At 50.0% G+C, this 15691-nt stretch overlaps 1 protein-coding gene across 4 annotated transcripts in view; it reads left to right on the top strand.

Annotated features, from left to right (window-relative positions):
• Positions 1-15691, top strand: part of LOC135070944 (tRNA (32-2'-O)-methyltransferase regulator THADA-like) — a 181482-nt gene that overhangs the window by 107933 nt on the left and 57858 nt on the right. The gene's annotated exons all lie outside the window — the stretch shown is intronic.

Below are 15691 nucleotides of genomic sequence, written 5' to 3'. Positions count from 1 at the left end.
ATGCTCAAAGAGACATTAGTTTACTGGGTTCCAGGATAAACGCTATGTCTATTTCTGCTAGGCGAGTCTTATGGACCTGACAGTGGTCAGGTGATGCCGACTCCAAGAGACATATGGAGTTATTGCCTTACAACGGTGAGCAATTGTTTGGAGAGTGCCTCTCGGACCTCGTCTCCTCGGCTACGGCAGGTAAAACGAATTTTTTGCCATATATTCCCTCACAATCTAAGAAAGCGCCTCATTATCAAATGCAGTCCTTTCGTTCCAATAAAAGCAAGAGAGTACGTGGATCGTCCTTTCTTGCCAGAGGTAAGGGCAGAGGGAAAAAGCTGCAAAACACAGCTAGTTCCCAGGAACAGAAGTCCTCCCCGGCCTCTGCAAAATCCACCGCATGACGCTGGGGCTCCCCTGAGGGAGTCCGCCCCAGTGGGGGCACGTCTTCGCCTGTTCAGCCACATCTGGGTTCACTCACAGGTGGATCCCTGGGCAATAGAAATTGTTTCCCAGGGTTACAAGCTGAAATTCGAAGAGGTGCCTCCTCGCCGGTTTTTCAAATGGGCCCTACCGGCTTCTCCCCTGGAAAGGGAGCTAGTGTTACATGCGATTCGCAAATTGTGTCTTCAACAAGTGGTGGTAGAGGTTCCCCTGCTTCAAAGAGGGAAGGGGTACTACTCAACTCTGTTTGTGGTCCCGAAACCGGACGGTTCGGTCAGACCCATTTTGAATTTAAAATCCCTGAACCTTTACTTAAAACGGTTCAAGTTCAAGATGGAATCGCTCAGAGCGGTCATCACCAGCCTGGAAGGGGGAGATTTTATGGTATCTCTGGACATAAAGGATGCATACCTGCATGTTCCCATATATCCTCCTCATCAGGCGTACCTGAGATTTGCGGTACAGGATTGTCATTACCAATTTCAGACGTTGCCGTTTGGGCTTTCCACGGCCCGAGAATTTTCACCAAGGTAATGGCGGAAATGATGGTGCTCCTGCGCAAACAGGGTGTCACAATTATCCCGTACTTGGACGATCTCCTCATAAAAGCGAGATCACGGGAGAAGTTGCTGAACAGCGTTTCACTTCCACTGACTGTGTTACAGCGACACGGCTGGATTATCAGTATTCCAAAGTCGCAGCTGAATCCCACAACTCGTCTGCCCTTCTTGGGCATGATTCTGGACACAGACCAGAAGAGGATTTTTCTTCCGACAGAAAAAGCGCAGGAACTCATGACTCTAGTCATGAACCTGTTGAAGCCAAAACAAGTGTCAATACGTCATTGCACTCAAGTCCTGGGAAAAATGGTGGCGACATACGAAGCCATTCCCTACGGCAGATTCCATGCAAGGACATTCCAATGGGACCTATTGGACAAATGGTCCGGGTCACATCTGCAAATGCATCAGCGGATCACCCTGTCCCCCAGGGCCAGAGTATCTCTCCTGTGGTGGCTGAAAAGTGCTCACCTTCTAGAGGGCCGCAGGTTCGGCATTCAGGACAGGATCCTGGTAACCACGGACGCGAGCCTCCGAGGTTGGGGAGCAGTCACACAGGGAAGAAATTTCCAAGGCCTTTGGTCAAGTCAAGAGACTTGTCTTCACATCAACATCCTGGAACTAAGGGCCATATACAACGCCCTACGTCAAGCGGAGATCTTACTTCGCGATCGACCAGTTCTGATCCAGTCAGACAACATCACCGCAGTAGCTCATGTAAACCGCCAAGGCGGCACAAGGAGCAGGGTGGCGATGGCGGAAGCCACCAGAATTCTTCGCTGGGCGGAGAATCATGTAAGCGCTCTGTCAGCAGTGTTCATTCCGGGAGTGGACAACTGGAAAGCAGACTTCCTCAGCAGACACGACCTGCATCCGGGAGAGTGGGGACTTCATCAAGAAGTCTTCGTGCAGATTGCAAGTCGGTGGGGACTGCCCCAAATAGACATGATGGCGACCCGTCTCAACAAAAAGCTACAAAGGTATTGCGCCAGGTCAAGAGACCCTCAGGCAGTAGCTGTGGACGCCCTAGTGACACCGTGGGTGTTCCAGTCGGTCTATGTGTTTCCTCCTCTTCCTCTCATACCCATGGTGTTGAACATAATAAGAAAAAGAGGAGTGAGAACAATACTCATTGTTCCGGATTGGCCACAAAGGACCTGGTATCCGGATCTGCAGGAAATGCTCACAGAAGATCCGTGGCCTCTTCCTCTAAGGCAGGACCTGTTACAACAAGGTCCCTGTCTGTTCCAAGACTTACCGCGGCTGCGTTGAGCGCCTGATCCTTGCGGAAAAAGGTATTCCGGATGAGGTTATTCCTACGTTAATAAAGGCTAGGAAGGACGTGACATCTAAACATTATCACCGAATATGGCGTAAATATGTTTCTTGGTGTGAGGCCAGGAATGCTACTACGGCAGAATTCCATCTAGGCCGTTTTCTTCAATTCCTACAAACTGGAGTGACTTTGGGCCTAAAATTAGGCTCCATTAAAGTTCAGATTTCGGCCTTATCCATTTTCTTTCAAAAGGAATTGGCCTCTTTACCTGAAGTACAGACTTTTGTGAAGGGAGTACTGCATATTCAGCCTCCTTTTGTACCTCCAGTGGCCCCTTGGGATCTTAACGTGGTGTTAAGTTTCCTTAAGTCACATTGGTTTGAACCACTCAAAACAGTGGAGTTGAAATATCTCACTTGGAAGGTGGTCATGTTGTTAGCCTTGGCTTCGGCTAGGCGAGTTTCGGTATTGGCGGCTTTATCACATAAAAGCCCCTATCTGGTTTTCCATATGGATAGAGCGGAATTGCGGACCCGTCCTCAATTCCTAACTAAGGTGGTCTCATCCTTTCATATGAACCAACCTATTGTCGTACCTGTGGCTACACGTGACTTGGAGGATTCCGAGTCCATGGATGTGGTCAGGGCTTTGAATATTTACGTGGCCAGAACGGCTAGGATCAGAAAAACAGAAGCACTGTTTGTCCTGTATGCAGCCAACAAGGTTGGCGGCTCTGCTTCAAAGCAGACTATTGCTCGCTGGATCTGTAACACGATTCAGCAGGCGCATTCTACGGCAGGATTGCCGTTACCGAAATCGGTTAAGGCCCATTCCACTAGGAAGGTGGGCTCGTCTTGGGCGGCTGCCCGAGGGGTCTCGGCACTACAGCTGTGCCGAGCTGCTACTTGGTCGGGGCCAAACACCTTTGCAAAGTTCTATAAGTTTGATACCCTGGCAGAGGAGGACCTCCTGTTTGCTCAATCGGTGCTGCAGAGTCATCCGCACTCTCCCGCCCGTTTGGGAGCATTGGTATAATCCCCATGGTCCTTACGGAGTCCCCAGCATCCTCTAGGACGTTAGAGAAAATAAGATTTTAAACCTACCGGTAAATCTTTTTCTCGTAGTCTGTAGAGGATGCTAGGCGCCCGTCCCAAGTGCGGACTACTTCTTCAAGACTTGTATATAGTTTTTGCTTACATAAGGGTTATGTTATAGTTTCATCGGTTTTGGACCGATGATATGTTGTTTTATCATACTGTTAACTAGATAGTATATCACAAGTTATACGGTGTGATTGGTGTGGCTGGTATGAATCTTGCCCTTGGATTAACTAAAATCCTTTCCTCGTACTGTCCGTCTCCTCTGGGCACAGTTTCTCTAACTGAGGTCTGGAGGAGGGGCATGGAGGGAGGAGCCAGTGCACATCCAGAGTCAAAGTCTTTCTTAAAGTGCCCATGTCTCCTGCGGAGCCAGTCTATCCCCCATGGTCCTTACGGAGTCCCCAGCATCCTCTACGGACTACGAGAAAAAGAATTACCGGTAGGTTTAAAATCTTATTTTTATTCTTCTCAACTAGGGGGCACAGGGAAGACAATGGATATAGCCTGAAGAGGAAAAATAAGATTTTACTCACCGGTAAATCTATTTCTCGTAGTCCGTAGTGGATGCTGGGAACTCCGGAAGGACCATGGGGAATAGACGGGCTCCGCAGGAGACTGGGCACTCTAAAAGAAAGATTAGGTACTATCTGGTGTGCACTGGCTCCTCCCTCTATGCCCCTCCTCCAGACCTCAGTTAGGATACTGTGCCCGGAAGAGCTGACACAATAAGGAAGGATTTTGAATCCCGGGTAAGACTCATACCAGCCACACCAATCACACCGTATAACTCGTGATACTATACCCAGTTAACAGTATGAAATATAACTGAGCCTCTCAACAGATGGCTCAACAATAACCCTTTAGTTAGGCAATAACTATATACAAGTATTGCAGACAATCCGCACTTGGGATGGGCGCCCAGCATCCACTACGGACTACGAGAAATAGATTTACCGGTGAGTAAAATCTTATTTTCTCTGACGTCCTAGTGGATGCTGGGAACTCCGTAAGGACCATGGGGATTATACCAAAGCTCCCAAACGGGCGGGAGAGTGCGGATGACTCTGCAGCACCGAATGAGAGAACTCAAGGTCCTCCTCAGCCAGGGTATCAAATTTGTAGAATTTAGCAAACGTGTTTGCCCCTGACCAAGTTGCAGCTCGGCAAAGTTGTAAAGCCGAGACCCCTCGGGCAGCCGCCCAAGATGAGCCCACTTTCCTCGTGGAATGGGCTGTTACTGATTTAGGATGCGGCAATCCAGCCGCAGAATGCTCCAGCTGAATTGTGCTACAAATTCAGCGAGCAATAGTCTGCTTAGAAGCAGGAGCACCTATTTTGTTGGGTGCCTACAGGATAAAAAACGAGTCAGTTTTCCTGACTCCAGCCGTCCTGGAAATATAAATTTCTCTAATGTCCTAGTGGATGCTGGAGACTCCGTAAGGACCATGGGGAATAGCGGCTCCGCAGGAGACTGGGCACAGCTAAGAAAGAATTAGGACTACCTGGTGTGCACTGGCTCCTCCCACTATGACCCTCCTCCAGACTTCAGTTAGAATCCTGTGCCCGGCCGAGCTGGATGCACACTAGGGGCTCTCCTGAGCTCCTAGAAAGAAAGTATATGTTAGGTTTTTTATTTTACAGTGAGATCTGCTGGCAACAGACTCACTGCAGCGAGGGACTAAGGGGAGAAGAAGCGAACCTACCTAACTGGTGGTAGCTTGGGCTTCTTAGGCTACTGGACACCATTAGCTCCAGAGGGATTGACCGCATGGAACCGGCCATTGGTGTTCGGTCCCGGAGCCGCGCCGCCGGCCCCCTTACAGAGCCAGAAGCAAGAAGAAATCCGGAAAATCGGCGGCAGAAGACATCAGTCTTCACCAAGGTAGCGCACAGCACTGCAGCTGTGCGCCATTGCTCCTCATACACACTTCACACTCCGGTCACTGAGGGTGCAGGGCGCTGGGGGGGGGCGCCCTGAGAAGCAATAAATACACCTTGGCTGGCAAATATATCACAATATATAGCCCCAGAGGATATATATGTGATAAATACCCCTGCCAGAATCCATAAAAAAGCGGGAGAAAAGTCCGCGAAAAAGGGGCGGAGCTATCTCCCTCAACACTCTGGCGCCATTTTCTCTTCACAGTGTAGCTGGAAGACAGCTCCCCAGGCTCTCCCCTGTAGTTTTCAGGCTCAAAGGGTTAAAAAGAGAGGGGGGGCACTAAATTTAGGTGCAATATTGTTTATACAAGCAGCTATTGGGGGAAAAATCACTCAGTTATAGTGTTAATCCCTGCATTATATAGCGCTCTGGTGTGTGCTGGCATACTCTCTCTCTGTCTCCCCAAAGGACTTTGTGGGGTCCTGTCCTCAGTCAGAGCATTCCCTGTGTGTGTGCTGTGTGTCGGTACGGCTGTGTCGACATGTGGGATGAGGAAGGTTACGTGGAGGTGGAGCAGAGGCCGATAAATGGGATGTCGTCCCCTGTGGGGCCGACACCAGAGTGGATGGATAGGTGGAAGGTATTAAACGACAATATCAACTCCTTACAAGGCTGGATGACGTAAAACAGCTGTGGGACAGCCGGCTTCTCAGCCCGCGCCTGCCCAGGCGTCTCAAAGGCCATCAGGGGCTCAAAAAAGCGCCCGTTACCTTAGATGGTAGACACAGATGTCGACACGGAGTCTGACTCCAGTGTCGACGAGATTGAGACATATACACAATCCACTAGGAACATCCGTTACATGATCTCGGCAATAAAAAATGTGTTACATATTTCTGACATGAACCCAAGTACCACATAAAAGGGGTTTTATTTTTGGGGAGAAAAAGCAGCCAGTGTTTTGCTCCCCCATCAGATGAATGAATGAAGTGTGTAAAGTAGCGTGGGTTCCCCCAATAAGAAACTGTTAATTTCTAAAAAGTTACTGATGGCGTACCCTTTCCCGCCAGAGGATAGGTCACGTTGGGAGATATCCCTTAGGGTGGATAAGGCGCTCACACGTTTGTCAAAAAAGGTGGCACTGCCGTCTTAGGGTACGGCCACCTTGAAGGAGCCTGCTGATAAAAAGCAGGAGACTATCCTGAAGTCTGTATATACACACTCAGGTTATATACTGAGACCTGCAATCGCTTCAGCATAAATAGTGCTGCTGCAGCGTGGTCTGATACCCTGTCAGATAATATTAATACTCTAAGACAGGGAAAATAGTTTGCTAACATAGAGCATATTAAAGACGTTGTCTTATATATAAAGGATGCACAGAGGGATATTTGCCGGCTGGCATCCAGAATTAATGCAATGTCCATTCTGCCAGGAGGGTATTAGAAACCCGGCAGTGGACAGGTGATGCTGCCTATAAAAGGCACATGGAGACAGGTGCGGTAGGGGCGCGTCTCGGGAACTTCAGGGACCAGTGGGTTTGCCCACAGGTGGATCCCTACGTTCTGCAAATAGTATCACAGGGATACAGGCTGGAGTTCGAGGCGACTCCCCCTCGCCGTTACCTCACCTCAGCCTTGCCTGCTGCCCTCGGAGAAAGGTAGTACTGGCGGCAATTCACAAGCTGCACTTCCAGCAGGTGAAATCTAGGTACCCCTCCTTCAACAAGGCCGGGGTTACTATTCCAAAATGTTGTGGTACCGAAACCAGACGGTTCGGTGAGACCCATTCTAAAATTGAAAGCCTTGAACACTTATATACGAAGGTTCAAGTTCGAAATGAAATCGCTCAGGGCGATTATTGCAAGCCTGGAGGGTATCACTGGACATCAAGGATGCTTACCTGCATGTCCCTATTTACCCATTTTCACCAGGAGTACCTCAAAATTGTGGTACAGGATTGTCATTACCAATTCCAGACGTTGCCGTTGGTCTGTCCCCGGCACCGAGGTATTTACCAAGGTAATGGCCGAAATAATTATCCCGTACTTGGACGATCTCCTTATAAAGGCGAGGTCCAGGGAGCAGTTGTTCGGCGGAGTAGCACTATCTCGGGAAGTGCTACAACAGCACGGCGGAATTCTGAATATTCCAAAGTCGCAGCTGGTTCCTACGACGCGTCTACTGTTCCTGAGTATGGTTCTGGACACAGAACAGGATAAAAAGTTTTTCTCCCGGAGGAGAAGTCCAAGGAGTTGTCGTCTCTAGACAGAGACCTCCTAATACGTATACAGGTGTCGGTGCATCAATGCACGCAAGCCCTGGGAAGGATGGTAGCTTCTTACGAAGAAATTCCATTCGCCAGGTCCCATTCAAGGATTTTCCAGTGGGATCTGTTGGACATGTGGTCCGGGTCGCATCTTCAGATGCATCGGCGGATAACCCTGTCTCCAAGGGCCAGGGTGTCGTTGTTGTGGTGGCTGCAGAGTGCTCATCTTCTAGGGGGCCGCAGATTCGGCATACAGGACTGGGTCCTGGTGACCACGGATGCCAGCCTTCGAGGCTGGGGGGCAGTCACACAGGGAAGAAACTTCCAAGGCTATGGAAAAGTCAGGAGACTTCCCTACACATAAATATTCTGGAACTAAGGGCCATTTACAATGCCCTAAGTCAGGCTAGACCCCTGCTTCAACACCGGCCGGTGCTGATCCAGTCAGACAACATCACGGCGGTCGCTCATGTACACGACAGGGCGGCACAAGAAGCAGGATGGCGATGGCAGAAGCCACAAGGATTCTCCGATGGGCGGAAAATCATGTGTTAGCACTGTCAGCAGTGTTCATTCCCGGAGTGGACAACTGAGAAGCAGACTTTCTCAGAAGACATGACCTCCACCCGGGAGAGTGGGGACTTCATCCAGAAGTCTTCCAAATGATTGTACACCGTTGGGAAAGGCCACAGGTGGACATGATGGCGTCCCGCCTCAACTAAAAGTTACAAAGATATTGCGCCAGGTCAAGGACCCTCAGGCGATAGCTGTGGACGCTCTGGTAACACCGTGGGTGTACCAGTCGGTGTATGTGTTCCCTTCTCTGCCTCTCTTACCCAGGGTAATGAGAATAATAAGAAGGAGAGGAGTAGGAACTATACTCATTGTTCCGGGTTGGCCAAGAAGAGCTTGGTAACCAGAACTCCAAGAAATGATCTCAGAGGACCTATGGCCTCTGCCGCTCAGACAGGACCTGCTGCAGCAGGGGGCCTGTCTGTTTCAAGACGTACCGCGGCTGCGTTGACGGCATGGCGGTTGAACGCCGGATCCTGAAGGAAAAGGGAATTCCGGAGGAAGTTATCCCTACGCTATTTAAAGCTAGGAAAGAAGTGAACGCTAACCATTATCACCGCATATGGCGGAAATATGTTGCGTACTGTGAGGCCAGGAAGGCCCCAAAGGAGAAATTTCAGCTAGGTCGATTTCTGCACTTCCTATAGTCAGAGGTGACTATGGGCCTACAATTGGGTTCCATTAAAGTCCAGATTTCGGCTCTATCGATTTTCTTCCATAATGGAACTGGCTTCACTGCCTGAAGTTCAGACATTTGTCATGGGAGTACTGCATATTCAGCCTCCTTTTGTGCCTCCAGTGGCACCGTGGGACCTCAACGTGGTGTTGGGTTTCCTAAAGTCACATTGGTTTGAGCCACTCAAAACCGTGAATTTAAAATATCTCACGTGGAAAGTGGTCATGCTTTTGGCCTTGGCTTCGGCAAGGCGGGTGGCAAAATTGGCGGCTTTGTCATGCAAAAGCCCCTATTGGATTTTCCATATGGATAGGGCAGAATTGAGGACTAGTCCCCAGTTTCTTCCTAAGGTGGTATCAGCTTTTCACTTGAACCAACCTATCGTGGTGCCTGCGGCTACTAGGGACTTGGAGGACTCCAAGTTACTGGACGTAGTCAGGGCCTTGAAACTTTATGTTTCCAGGACAGCTGGAGTCAGGAAGACTGACTCGCTGTTTATCCTGTATGCACCAAACAAGATGGGTGCTCCTGCTTCAAAGCAGACTATTGCTCGCTGGATTTGTAGCACAATTCAGCTTGCGCATTCTGTGGCTGGCCTGCCGCAGCCTAAATCTGTAAAAGCCCATTCCACGAGGAAAGTGGGCTCTTCTTGGGCGGCTGCCCGAGGGGTCTCGGCTTTACAACTTTGCCGAGCTGCTACTTGGTCAGGGGCAAACACGTTTGCAAAATTCTACAAAATTGATACCCTGGCTGAGGAGGACCTTGAGTTCTCTCATTCGGTGCTGCAGAGTCATCCGCACTCTCCCGCCCGTTTGGGAGCTTTGGTATAATCCCCATGGTCCTTACGGAGTCCCCAGCATCCACTAGGACGTTAGAGAAAATAAGATTTTACTCACCGGTAAATCTATTTCTCGTAGTCCGTAGTGGATGCTGGGCGCCCGTCCCAAGTGCGGACTGTCTGCAATACTTGTATATAGTTTTTGTTAACTAAAAGGGTTATGGTTGAGCCATCTGTTGAGAGGCTCTGTTATGTTCATACTGTTAACTGGGTATAATATCACGAGTTATACGGTGTGATTGGTGTGGCTGGTATGAGTCTTACCCGGGATTCAAAATCCTTTCCTTATTGTGTCAGCTCTTCCGGGCACAGTATCCTTACTGAAGTCTGGAGGAGGGTCATAGTGGGAGGAGCCAGTGCACACCAGGTAGTCCTAATTCTTTCTTAGCTGTGCCCAGTCTCCTGCGGAGCCGCTATTCCCCATGGTCCTTACGGAGTCCCCAGCATCCACTACGGACTACGAGAAATAGATTTACCGGTGAGTAAAATCTTATTTTTTAAGGCCCTGACTACGTCCAGTAACTTGGAATCTTCCAAGTCCCTAGTAGCCGCAGGCACTACAATAGGTTGGTTCAAGTGAAAAGCTGATACCACCTTAGGGAGAAACTGGGGACGAGTCCTCAATTCTGCCCTATCCATATGGAAAATCAGATAAGGGCTTTTACATGACAAAGCCGCCAATTCTGACACACGCCTGGCCGAAGCCAAGGCCAATAACATGACCACTTTCCACGTGAGATATTTCAGATCCACAGTTTTAAGTGGCTCAAACCAATGTGATTTTAAGAAACTCAACACCACGTTGAGATCCCAAGGTGCCACAGAAGGCACAAAAAAGGGGCTGAATATGTAGCACTCCCTTTACAAATGTCTGAACTCCAGGCAGTGAAGCCAGTTCTTTCTGGAAGAAAATCGACAGAGCCGAAATCTGGACCTTAATGGAACCCAATTTTAGGCCCATAGTCACTCCTGACTGTAGGAAGTGCAGAAAACGACCCAGCTGAAATTCCTCTGTTGGGGCCTTCCTGGCCTCACACCACGCAACATATTTTCGCCAAATACGGTGATAATGGTTTGCGGTTACTTCTTTCCTGGCTTTTATCAGCGTAGGAATGACTTCCTCCGGAATGCACTTTTGCTTTAGGATCCGGAATTCAACCGCCATGCCGTCCAACGCAGCCGCGGTAAGTCTTGGAACAGACAGGGCCCCTGCTGTAGCAGATCCTGTCTGAGCGGTAGAGGCCATGGGTCCTCTGATATTATTTCTTGAAGTTCTGGGTACCAAGCTCTTCTTGGCCCATCCGGAACCACGAGTATCGTTCTTACTCCTCGTTTTCATATTATTCTCAGTACCTTTGGTATGAGAGGCAGAGGAGGGAATACATAAACCGACTGGTACACCCACAGTGTCACTAGAGCGTCCACAGCTATTGCCTGAGGGTCCCTTGACCTGGCGCAATATCTAGTTTTTTGTTTAGGCGGGACGCCATCATGTCCACCTGTGGCCTTTCCCAACGGTTTCCCAACAGTTGGAAGACTTCTGGATGAAGTCCCCACTCTCCCGGGTGTCGGTCGTGTCTGCTGAGGAAGTCTGCTTCCCAGTTGTCCACTCCCGGAATGAACACTGCTGACAGTGCTAAGACGTGATTTTCCGCCCATCGGAGAATCCTTGTGGCTTCTGCCATCGCCATCCTGCTTCTTGTGCCGCCCTGTCGGTTTACATGGGCGACTGCCGTGATGTTGTCTGATTGGATCAGTACCGGCTGGTTTTGAAGCAGAGGCCTTGCCAGACTTAGGGCATTGTAAATGGACCTCAGTTCCAGAATATTTATGTGTAGGGACGACTCCTGACTTGACCAAAGTCCTTGGAAATTTCTTCCCTGTGTGACTGCCCCCCAGCCTCGAAGGCTGGCATCCGTGGTTACCAGGACCCAGTCCTGTATGCCGAATCTGCGGCCCTCTTGAAGATGAGCACTCTGCAGCCACCACAGTAGAGATACCCTGGTCCTTGGAGACAGGGTTATCAGCCGATGCATCTGAAGATGCGATTCCGACCACTTGTCCAAGAGGTCCCACTGAAAGGTTCTTGCATGGAACCTGCCGAATGGAATTTTGCTTCGTAATAAGCTACCATTTTTCCCAGGACTCGTGTGCAGTGATGCACCGATACCTGTTTTGGTTTCAGGCGGTCTCTGACTAGAGATGACAGCTCCTTGGCTTTCTCCTGTGGGAGAAACACTTTTATTTATTTTTTTCTTCTGTTCTGTGTCCAGAACCATCCCCAGGAACAGCAGGCGTGTGGTAGGAACCAGCTGTGACTTTGGAATGTATAGAATCCATCCGTGCTGTTGTAGCACTTCCCGAGATAGTGCTACTCCGACCAACAACTGCTCCATGGACCTCGCCTTTATAAGGAGATCGTCCAAGTACGGGATAATTAAAAACTCCCTTTTTTCGAAGGAGTATCATCATTTCTGCCATTACCTTGGTAAAGACCTTCGGTGCCGTGGACAGTCCAAACGGCAGTGTTTGGAATTGGTAATGGCAATCCTGTACCACAAATCTGAGGTACTCCTGGTGAGGATGGTAAATGGGGACATGTAGGTAAGCATCCTTGATGTCCAGGGATACCATGTAATCCCCCTCCTCCAGGCTTGCAATAACCGCCCTGAGCGATTCCATCTTGAACTTGATTTTTTTTATGTATGTGTTCAAGGACTTCAAATTTAAAATGGGTCTCACCGAACCGTCCGGTTTCGGTACCACAAACAGTGTGGAATAGTAACCCCGTCCTTGTTGAAGTAGGGGCACCTTGACTATCACCTGCTGGGAATACAGCTTGTGAATTGCCTCTAGCACAGCCTCCCTGCCTGAGGGAGTTGTCGGCAAGGCAGATTTGAGGAAAACGGCGGGGGGGAGACGCCTCGAATTCCAGCCTGTACCCCTGAGATACTACTTGAAGGATCCAGGGATCCACCTGTGAGCGAGCCCACTGATCGCTAAAATTTTTGAGGCGGCCCCCCACCGTACCTGGCTACGCCTGTGGAGCCCCCGCGTCATGCGGTGGACTCAGAGGAAGCGGGGGAAGAATTTTGATTCTGGGAACTGGCTGACTGGTGCAGCTTTTTCCCTCTTCCCTCGTCTCTGTGCAGAAAGGAAGCGCCTTTGACCCGCTTGCTTTTCTGAAGCCGAAAGGACTGTACCTGATAATACAGTGCTTTCTTAGGCTGTGAGGAAACCTGAGGTAAAAATTTTTCTTCCCAGCTGTTGCTGTGGATACGAGGTCCCAGAGACCATCCCCAAACAATTCCTCACCCTTATAAGGCTCTATGTGCCTTTTAAAGTCAGCATCACCTGTCCAGTGTCGGGTCTCTAATACCCTCCTGACAGAATGTCCATTGCATTAATTCTGGATGCCAGCCGGCAAAATATCCCTCTATGCATCCCTCATATATAAGACGACGACTTATGTTCGCAAAATAGTATCCCTGTTTGACAGGGTTACAGACCACGCTGCAGCAGCACTATCTGCAGGTCTCAGTCTAGTACCTGAGTGTGTAAATACAGACTTCAGGATAGCCTCCTGCTTTTTATCAGCAGGTACCTTCAAAGTGGCCGTATCCTAAGACGGCAGTGCCACCTTTTTTGACAAACGTGTGAGCGCCTTATCCACCCTAGGGTTTATCTCCCAGCGTAACTTATCCTCTGGCAGGAAAAGGTACGCCATCAGTAACTTTTTAGAAATTACCAGTTTCTTATCGGGGGAACCCATGCTTTTTCACACTTCATTCACTCATTTGATGGGGGAACAAAACGCTGCCTGCTTTTTCTCCCCAAACATAAAACCCTTTTTTAGTGGTACTTGGGTTAATGTCCGAAATGTGTAACACATTTTTTATTGCCAGGATCATGTAACGGATGTTCCTAGTGGATTGTGTATATGTCTCAACCTCGTCGACACTGGAGTCAGACTCCGTGTCGACATCTGTGTCTGCCATCTGAGGGAGCGGGCGTTTTTGAGCCCCTGATGGCCTTTGAGATGCCTGGGCAGGCGCGGGCTGAGAAGCCGGCTGTCCCATAGCTGTTACGTCATCCAGCCTTTTATGTAAGGAGTTGACACTGTCGGTTAATACCTTCCACCTATCCATCCACTCTGGTGTCGGCCCACAGGGGGCGACATCCCATTTATCGGCATCTGCTCCGCCTCCACATAAGCCTCCTCATCAAACATGTCGACACAGCCGTACCGACACACCGCACACACACAGGGAATGCTCTGACTGAGGACAGGACCCCACACAGCCCTTTGGGGAGACAGAGAGAGAGTATGCCAGCACACACCAGAGCGCTATATAATGTAGGGATAAACACTATCACTGAGTGAATTTTCCCCAATAGCTGCTTGTATAAACAATATTGCGCCTAAATTTAGTGCCCCCCCTCTCTTTTTAACCCTTTGAGCCTGAAAACTACAGGGGAGAGCCTGGGGAGCTGTCTTCCAGCTACACTGTGAAGAGAAAATGGCGCCAGTGTGCCGAGGGAGATAGCTCCGCCCCTTTTTCGCGGACTTTTCTCCCGCTTTTTTATGGATTCTGGCAGGGGTAATTATCACATATATAGCCTCTGGGGCTATATATTGTGATTATTTTGCCAGCCAAGGTGTTTTTATTGCTGCTCAGGGCGCCCCCCCCCAACGCCCTGCACCCTCAGTGACCGGAGTGTGAAGTGTGTATGAGGAGCAATGGCGCACAGCTGCAGTGCTGTGCGCTACCTTGGTGAAGACTGAAGTCTTCTGCCGCCGATTTTCCGGACCATCTTCATGCTTCTGGCTCTGTAAGGGGGACGGCGGCGCGGCTCCGGGAACGAACACCAAGGACGGGTCCTGCGGTCGATCCCTCTGGAGCTAATGGTGTCCAGTAGCCTAAGAAGCCCAAGCTAGCTGCAAGCAGGTAGGTTCGCTTCTTCTCCCCTTAGTCCCTCGTTGCAGTGAGCCTGTTGCCAGCAGGTCTCACTGTAAAATAAAAAACCTAACATATACTTTCTTTCTAGGAGCTCAGGAGAGCCCCTAGTGTGCATCCAGCTCGGCCGGGCACAGAAATCTAACTGAAGTCTGGAGGAGGGGCATAGAGGGAGGAGCCAGTGCACACCAGAAAGTACCTAATCTTTCTTTTAGAGTGCCCAGTCTCCTGCGGAGCCCGTCTATTCCCCATGGTCCTTACGGAGTTCCCAGCATCCACTAGGACGTCAGAGAAAACTGGGCATCAAATAATTAATTATTTTTTTCCCAGCAGCCCAGGACACCCTCTCCTCTATAATCCACTCCCAACCACCGGCAGCCAGTAAGTTTGGTGCCGGCAGGAGCGGGCACCGTTTTAAGGGGGGCTGCTTTTAAGAGGTTTCTCAATTTGTTTTTATTATTTTATTTGTTTTGTTTTACTTTTAACAGAGCGGGCAGAGAAAGGCGTCCTATAGGAAGCCCTCACTGCCAATCCAATTACCCTAGCGCCAGTGGCAGCTGCACTGGTGAGACTGGGTCAGTGTCTTTCGATGAGGACTCCTGGAGCAGCAGCCAGAAGCAAAGGAGCTGCATACTCCCAGCTGTACACCGCCGGTGTGAGAGACCACTAGCGGTGCTGGTTGTGAAGGCATCGGATGTCACCGCTCCACTCACTAGACCACCAGGGCACTTAGTAATAAGACATTGCTAGTAGCGATGGTGGCTATTACCTTGGTGCCCACACCGAGATGTAGTTCTATTACCAGCAGTCGGGATCCCAGCGGTCAGGATACCGACGCCAGAATCCAGACCAGTGACAATGCCGCAAGCCGGAATCCCAGCTAACGGGCTATTCCCACTCTGTGGGTGTCCATGACACCTATAGAGTGGGAATAGAACTTGTGGAAAGCACAGCGAGCCACCAAGCACGCAGTGTGGCGTGCACATCAACCCTGCAAGTGGCTTCGTTGTGCTCACCCCCCTGCCGGCATTCTAGCAGCCGGGATCCCGGCATCAGTAAGCTGACCACAGGGATCACAGCCGCCGGTATCCCATATCCAAGGCATCCACACCAGAGCTCCTCTTG

The sequence above is a fragment of the Pseudophryne corroboree genome, chromosome 1 (assembly GCF_028390025.1).
Source record: "Pseudophryne corroboree isolate aPseCor3 chromosome 1, aPseCor3.hap2, whole genome shotgun sequence".
NCBI classification, from domain to species: Eukaryota; Metazoa; Chordata; class Amphibia; order Anura; family Myobatrachidae; genus Pseudophryne; species Pseudophryne corroboree.
This window is presented reverse-complemented; position numbering and strand designations above follow the sequence as displayed.